At 32.1% G+C, this 8,623-nt stretch overlaps 1 long non-coding RNA gene across 3 annotated transcripts; it reads left to right on the top strand.

Moving 5' to 3' along the window:
* The first annotated feature begins 905 nt into the window (after positions 1–905).
* Positions 906–6,393, top strand: LOC108739601. 3 transcript variants are annotated; one of them, XR_003232249.1, is made up of 11 exons: positions 906–1,329; positions 3,076–3,131; positions 3,233–3,480; positions 3,587–3,655; positions 3,709–5,149; positions 5,461–5,519; positions 5,626–5,694; positions 5,802–5,870; positions 5,977–6,045; positions 6,152–6,220; positions 6,327–6,393. It is a non-coding gene; the product is annotated as an uncharacterized LOC108739601 (long non-coding RNA). The 3 variants fall into 3 exon arrangements; XR_003232248.1 differs by having other exon boundaries at positions 3,709–5,519; XR_003232250.1 differs by lacking the exon at positions 3,709–5,149 and having other exon boundaries at positions 912–1,329.
* Positions 6,394–8,623: the final 2,230 nt, after the last annotated feature.

Below are 8,623 nucleotides of genomic sequence, written 5' to 3' on the forward strand. Positions count from 1 at the left end.
ATGAAATTTTATCAACAAGTGGTGCATGCATAAATAGTAGTAGAATATGTGAAATAATAGACAAACGTATTGTCAATTGTCATTTACAAAAAGAAAGGAGGGTGGAAGTACTCAATACTGTTTACGTGAGGAGCAAATATGTCTGCTTCGGCACCGTTGAAATGCCAAGTTTATTTGATTGGCACCTTTCAAATTTTTGATGAGGTACCTAGGTATCTCTTTAAAAGTAGTACATATACATCCACATGTAGCTATGTATGCATACGTACCTACAAACGGTAACAGATAAAGGTACCTGATAATTATCAGAATACAAATAAATCACAACATATAGGTGCCTATTATTCTGTTATCTTATTAAAAGTGTGTTTATAAACAAAATTAATCTATGCTAAAGTAAATAAGCGGGTACTAACGTTTCTTGTGTTACGGTCATTTCTAAAAAAAAAGTAAACAAAAAACTCAATAGACGATACTCAGAAAAATGTGTTCGTAGTCTTATAGATTTTTTGCATAATAAAGATAAAATGGGCAAAATGAGAAGGAAGGTTGATCGAACATTATTAACGTCTTATGCTGCAAGTAGACTCATACTTGTTAGGTAAATAGTCCAATATAGCAATTGTTATTGATATACGTGTTTCTTTTAAATAAGTACAGCGCAATAGTTGGCGAAAAGAAAGTTACCGAAACGCCACTAAAACTTGCATTCAATATTTTCCGTAATAGTCGAATATTATGAAAAGGAAGAAACGAATACTGTTTTAACATCTAATTACATGAGAAGAAAAGAAGTAGTACATAAATTGTACGGTTCAACGGTAATTGAAAAAATTGTAATTTCCTTGTCCAAATAGTGTAAAATGCAGTTTAGACTTATGCTATATTTGTTGATACCAGAAACGTTGTTCATTGAAGAGAAATTGAAATTGTTTTGTTTTTTGTATGAAATGTCCAACATACACGTATGATGTGTTTGTGTATCATAATAACAATATGTGTCGTATGTGTAATGCTAAATTGAATAAGGAAAATTATTTCAATAATGACTAATGACCTAACGAATATTTGACTGTGGTGGGTATTAATAGTATAATCTACATTCTACAAAATAGTCATCGTTATCGGAAACAGTTTATTTGTTTATGAAGTACCTATGTGTACATTTCGTTTCGCTTGCTCGTGACCTTGCTTCTGTTGTAGTGCGAATTTCGACTTGGATTTGAATGAAAGAAAATTATACCTACATAACTGATTGCTAGGCAGTGATTTATTTTTCTCTTACTCAATTATACACTGGAACTAAATGACATGTGCTTGCAAAATTAAGTTTTATTAAATTCACTTGACAAAAAAGAGTGAATAATGTTCCTAATGCAAACTACTAATCCGGTAATTTGACAAAGTACAAAACACCGTACCGAAACAAACTTTTCGTGTACTGTTGACATACATCCTGTAAATGAATTACAGTTCTAATTTTGTTGCACAAATAATTACAATTTAGAAAACAACATTCCCAAATATGCAAATGAGGAAAATATAAATATAAATATTCAATAATTTTCTTTCCGTGACTGTACACTTGTTTGTGTAATATACACCTAATGAAGTACGCTAACATATGGATAGGGATTTTAGTTGGGAAATTAGTTAAAATTTACTGATTAAAATGAGGATAATAATAATACATTATTGTTTATAAAATCCAATTGGCAAAGAATTATAACTATGGCATATTTAATGAGAAATTTCCGCAAAAACATGATTTTACAAAAAATTAACTTCAATCGTCTTCCTTGTCTTGTCTTGTTATTTTTAACGCATTTTTTTTTTCCTTCGCGTTCCATCAAAATGAAGCTTTTTAACAGTCGGAACAAATGCAATTTTTACCGATCACTCTAATGTATATGTTTCTCCATCAGTCTACAAAACGTACCTACTTTTTGCACACTTGTGTTACACATTTGTTTCTTTAAAACAGTCAGTGCGTTATTTCTACTTCAAAGTATTGGTATTATTTGCAGGTAATCGCAGAAAATATTAAAGTAACGTTTCCGAATGTGTTCTCTTATAATTATTTATGATTACACTTATCTCACATCTTCGTTTTTTAATTGGATGAAAGTGTGTGTGTTATACGTATGTAAAGATTTCAATATAACTTACAAACACACCTTACATGGCCTTATTGCGAAACATGGCGGACGATTGCTTTATGTATATTGAATTTCATTGCTATATGGATGTTGAAGTTGAATCAATTGAAAAACAATTTCAAAACAGCTAACTGCGATTACCTCTGTGGGATTAACATCTATGTAAATTGTTTTTACTGGTTTAAATAAGTAAATATATTTCATGTTGTTCAGTTTAGAAGTCTTAACTAATAGCTGCGGCATTGTTTACATATTCGTATCACACATCATCTGGCAATTTTTGAAAACTATTCTATTACAAGTTACAGAATAGATTCTTTCCGTAACTTTGATTAAGTGCGTTTACTGAAGAATTGTACGTCAGCACGCCATCATACAAATAAATGTTTTAAAACAATTTTAAAACGTTACAAACGTGTTAATACTTAATAGAACGAAAGATTTGACATACAAATACATGTTTCGAACATTTGGAACTGTTTCGTTTATCAACGTAATAACAACAATTTTTTCCTTGGTCTTTACTCAGGATTATTGTATTTCTTGTAATATACAAACATTTCGTCCTCTCTTTGGAAAATACTAATGTTTCAAATGGTGTCATACCATCACAGTAGTATTGAATAAATGAGATTGTATTTAGTAGAGTGAAAATCGTATCATTAGGAATAAACTTGTTGATCCGGAGGGTGTAATTGTTTTCTACATTTAATTATATGTTTAGTTTTGTAGAGAAACAATTTATTCGTATCCCCAAAACACTCACAATATACTGTATTATTATAGTGTATAAAAATGTACTATTAAGTCATTTATACTGAATTAAGAAAATTGCATTCCGTTCGCTTGTAGTTTACTTATGATTGCCTCTGTAATAATTATAAACACAACAAGATAATTTTAATTATTTTCACAGCATTCACAGTAACCGATGATCACTATCCCCCTACGAGCCCCTCCTTCTTCTTGCCGGTACGTGTTGCTAAAAAGCTTGACTAATGTTCAATATTTATGCATATTTTTTCTACAAGTATTCTGTACCATTGTAACTACAATTTTCATTATTTTTACAGCTTTCACAGTCACCGATCATCGCCACCCCCCTACGAGCCTCTCTTTAAGTTATCTTGCCACAGATTCCGATAAGTCTTACTGAAAAGCTTGACTAACGTTTAATTTTTATGCATCATACGTTTTCTAGACAGTATTCGGTACGATACCTTTCTAAGTATAATTTTCATTATTTTTACAGATTTTACAGTCACTGATGATCTCCGCACCCCTACGAGCCTCTCCTTAAGTTGTCCTGCCACAATTTCAGGTAAATATTTCCAAAAAGTTTGACTAACGTTCAATTTTATGCATACCTTTTCTTGAACGTATTCCGTGCGGTACCTTTCAAAGTATAATTTTCATTATTTTTACAGATTTTACAGCCACTGGTGACCGCCGCCCCCCTACGAGCCTCTCTTTAAGTTGTCCTGCCACAATTTCAGGTAAATATTTTCAAAAAGTTTGACCAACCCATACAGCACATGTTTATCCATAGGATGTTAAAAGAACATCCATTTGGGATTTTAAGGATATCTTATACAGATCCGTTTCATGTTCGGCGGACGTCTTCAGGATGTCGTATGGATAGACGAATGTCACAGTTTCATACATTCATAAAATATACTCAACGGACATTTGAAAAACATACGGACGGGATATTTACAGGACATCTTAGGAATGACACATATATATCGTATTGTTTGCTATCATACTTTTTGATGGAATAGGCTATCTTTATACAAACGCATATGAATCTCTATCTAAGTTTATTGCATACAAATAAAAAAATACTTATTTGAACATGTTATGGATAAATACAAGGTAATAATATTACAATAAGGAATTTCGTTTACTTTTGGTGATTAACTGTTCTTTTGCTCTTCGCAATTTTTTATCCCTTCTTCTAGATTCTTGCTTGAACAACTGGATGTTGCTTGATTTAATCTAGCAGCATCTGTGGAATAGAAAAAAAACATATTAATAGTTTTTAAAAAAATATTAGTATGTAACTTATGATTTATCATACCTATCTAAATTTACTTAATGAAAACTTATAATCCTATTTTATTAATTAGTAACTTACTTATTATCAGTCTAGATAGATGGAGATGACAAAATACTTCCTTCTTTTTGGCACCTTTGGCCAGTTATATCTTACGGAAATATCGTCCGACAAAATTTTTGTAAACACCCTCTTTACAAATTCGTAGGGAGTATGTCCGCCAATTCTTACAACTTCTTGTGCCTAAAAAATATTAACTGCAAGTATTTCTACACAAAAATAATTAAGCAAATTTACCGATAATAATAATAAATTTTCGTGATTAAGAAGTATATCTATTACAGATTCATTTTTAGAGATATTATTTTCTGGAAAACGAGATGTAACAGACAACTGGAATTGTACATTTAATTTATTCGTAGTGCAGTTATTATTATCTGCGTATTTCTGACTAAAGGTATATTTTTTTTTTTGGTATTATATAGATGCTATTAATAAAGAAATTTCAGATGTTTTTTTAGCGACCCTGTATCGCTGTCTCGGCAATTTTAATTTAACCATCACGAAAAAATATTGTTAAGTACGTTATTATTATTATTATCACTTACCTGATTTTATATCGATTTACTGAATAAAAATTCATTTCACTTACGAACAAGATATACACAAGACGTTTACGTTTAATATGATTAATACAAACACTTTAGGAAATCCCACAATCAGGCGGTTACCAGACAACGCTTTTCACTAATCTAAATTATTATTAATCGACAGTAATGGACTTTGGACTATTACAACCCATGTTATAACGTTACCGCTGTTACGATTTGCAAGGGCAAAAGCAAATTCTTTGGCGCCGTTTTATAAAACAATTGTAATGTAATGACGTCAGTGATACTAACGCCACATTATAAAACATACATACAATACATAGGTACATATGTGCCCACATTTTAATATGTATTTTATAATAATATCTGATAATATCTGCTGATATCCACTGGATATCCGATGTATGTCCTATAAAGACACCAGTACATGTGTCCAATGAGGATATACATAGTATGTCCTCAACTAATCCCTTAAGGAAATTGGACATGATGGACGCAATAGGGACCTTATCGTACATCCATAGGATATTGCGTGCTGTATGGGAACGTTCAATTTTATGCATACCTCTTCTTGAACGTATTCCGTGCGGTACCTTTCAAAGTATAATTTTCATTATTTTTACAAATTTTACAGCCAGTGATGATCTCCGCCCCCTACGAGCCTCTCCTTAAGTTGTCCTGCCACAATTTTAGGTATATATTTCCAAAAAGTTTGACTAACGTTCAATTTTATGCAAACCTTTTCTTGAACGTATTCCGTGCGGTACCTTTCTAAGTATAATTTTCATTATTTTTACAGAATTTACAGCCACTGGTGAACGCCGCCCCCCTACGAGCCTCTCTTTAAGTTGTCCTGCCACAATTTCAGGTAAATAATTCCAAAAAGTTTGACTAACGTTCAATTTTATGCATACCTTCTTCTTGAACATATTTCCTGCGGTACCTTCCAAAGTATAATTTTCATTATTTTTACAGATTTTACAGCCACTGGTGAACGCCGCCCCTCTACGAGCCTTTCTTTAAGTTGTTCTGCCACAATTTCAGGTAAATATTTCCAAAAAGTTTGACTAACGTTCAATTTCATGCATACCTTTTCTTGAACGTATTTCGTGCGGTACCTTTCAAAGTACAATTTTCATTATTTTTACAGATTTTACAGCCACTGGTGATCGCCGCCCCCCTACGAGCCTCTCTTTAAGTTGTCCTGCCACAATTTCAGGTAAATAATTCCAAAAAGTTTGACTAGCGTTCAATTTTATGCATACATTTTCTTAAACGTATTCCGTGCGGTACCTTTCTAAGTATAATTTTCATTATTTTTACAGATTTTACAGCCACTGATGATCGCCGCCCCCGTACGAACTACTGTTTGGCTAGCTTTGCCACTCATTCCGGTAAGTGTTGCTGAAAAGCTTGACTAACGTTCACTTTTTATGCATAGTTTTTGTAGAAAGTAGTATGTATGTACCTTTATAAGTATAATGTTTATATTTTTTACAGATTTCACAGTCATTGATCATCGCCGCCCCCCTACGAGCTTATGTTTAAGTTGCCCAGCCATAAGTTCNCTTACTACTGAAAATTGTTAAAAGTTTAAAGTGTTACTATTAAGTTAAACTATATTACTGTTTCTTCTGTTTTGTGACCTTTTCTATTTGGCCGATTGTTTGTTCAAATTACATAAAATATTTTATTTTGTATATTTGTTACATTTAAGAAATATTTCTTACTATTTCACTTATTATTGCTTTTACACTTAAAAATTCACAAGTTCTTATGTTAAGGTGAAAAATGGATAAGTAACAATGTATTTCATTTTTTACAAAAGAAACAATGTGTTTTATAAAAAAAGAAATTGCATTGTTTCTTATCCATTTTTCACTTTAACATACACATTACGAAAAACAATAAGTAACTAACAAATTTAAAGTACGCGCCTTTTTTATTTAGTATTGACTAGACCTGCCGGAGGGCGCGCAAATCAGCGCATTTCGAGTTGACCATCTATTACCCTTTGTATATCTATTATCTATGATGGCGTATGGTTTTCGACTAGTGCTATCTCTTTCATGACACGCTTACGCACTATCGTGAGAGGGATGGATATTGTTCGAAACTTCGTTCCATCTCTTTCTTTTGTTGTATCACAATTCTGACCGCTAAGGCTTGTCCATAAGTAAACGTTAATGGGCGATGGGTTATTATTTGCTATTAACAACCTGTTTTTTAACACGTTGACTGCCACCACGTACTGTAATATAGTTGAAATCGGTAAGGAAACAAAACACTCATTTCCTTGTTGGATAACTATGTTTCAATTTGACAAATACTCGTAAAGGGTGAGTAATTCTACGAGGTCGTTCCCTCACTTAGCAGAATAATCACTCTTGTATTTACTTAGTCAGAAGGGAAACTCAATGTTCTTCACTGATAATATTATTATTATAATATCATTATATTGATTAGTGGAACTTCGAAGAAACAGTAACAAACACTATTCTAATTAATAACTTTATTGTTAAGTAACGAACTTACATTAGGAAAAAGAAGCATTAAGACTGTCCCAAATAAGGGAACCAAAGTATTTATACCTTAAGCTAGTTCTTAATGGCCAAGGTCAGGAAGAGGGGTTACCATGATGATATTTGCATATTTACTTCTTATCAGAACTAAAAAACAGATCCCAGTTTTTTTGAAGTAGGGTAAGTTCGTTTCATGGGAGTTGCTATGTAACGAAATCATCCAACGGATGTCTCGTAGTGAAGATCGCTTGAGCCGTGAGCGCGCTAGGGAACTCCAGCGTGTATAGTGTTAAATTTAAATTCATAGTGTACAAGTAATACCATGAAACCATTCATTAAACCAATTCCTTAACCCCTGTCCCGGTATGTTTATGAGTTTGAATAAGTTTCATTTCAGTAGCGTGTATTAGGTAAAGTATTAAAGGATCATGCATGTCGGTAATAAAAGTATGTAGACTGTAGCAAGATATGGGCACTTTGATCAGTCAAACTAATAACATACTTTAATTTAATTTATATGTAAGTTATTTCTATTCAGGTAATATGTCTATTTCATATTATAACTTTTTTTAGTATAAATGTCATTTTATTTTGAGTATTTTGAAGCTATAAATTGAAATGATATTCTAATGAAATTTTTGTTGTAGCTATATCAGGTAGATTGTTTGCAGTAAGCTCTTAACGAATTGTAACCATTGTGTGGATAGGTATAGCAAGAATACTACAAACCATCGATATCAACAAAAACATTTATTTATTAATAATTATGTAAAGATGCCTCGCGGTTCGTGAGGTTATGATATGACTTACCACCATTGAACTAGACCACAGATACTGGAACGCGCTCGCTATGTTAAATTTGTGAGCGCAAGCGTGCGAATAGCTCCCGCTGGTGCGAAGTGGCATACCATCCCTCTTTCAAACACAGGTGCTTATGAGTCAATAGCGGTAGTCAGGTGTAAATGAGGCAGGTGTGCGATACCCCGTTATGATTTTACATTGTCGTGCGGTATCTTTATTGCAGAAATTATTAACAGATTATTGGCGTGTTTTAAAATTTGTTAAAAAGCAATACAATTAATTCAAAAAAGTTCTAATTTTAATTAGCTAAATTATTCTAATTAAGTTAAAGTATTCTAATTAAGTTAATAATATATTTTAATAAATTAAACATGATGTATGTTTACCCTGATAAAGACCACTCAATATTACATGTAAACAGATAATTACAGCGAGAACATTGCTTCACAGTTTATGAACATAAATGTTTATGTA

The sequence above is a fragment of the Agrilus planipennis genome, unplaced genomic scaffold (assembly GCF_000699045.2).
Source record: "Agrilus planipennis isolate EAB-ADULT unplaced genomic scaffold, Apla_2.0 scaffold258, whole genome shotgun sequence".
NCBI classification, from domain to species: domain Eukaryota; kingdom Metazoa; phylum Arthropoda; class Insecta; order Coleoptera; family Buprestidae; genus Agrilus; species Agrilus planipennis.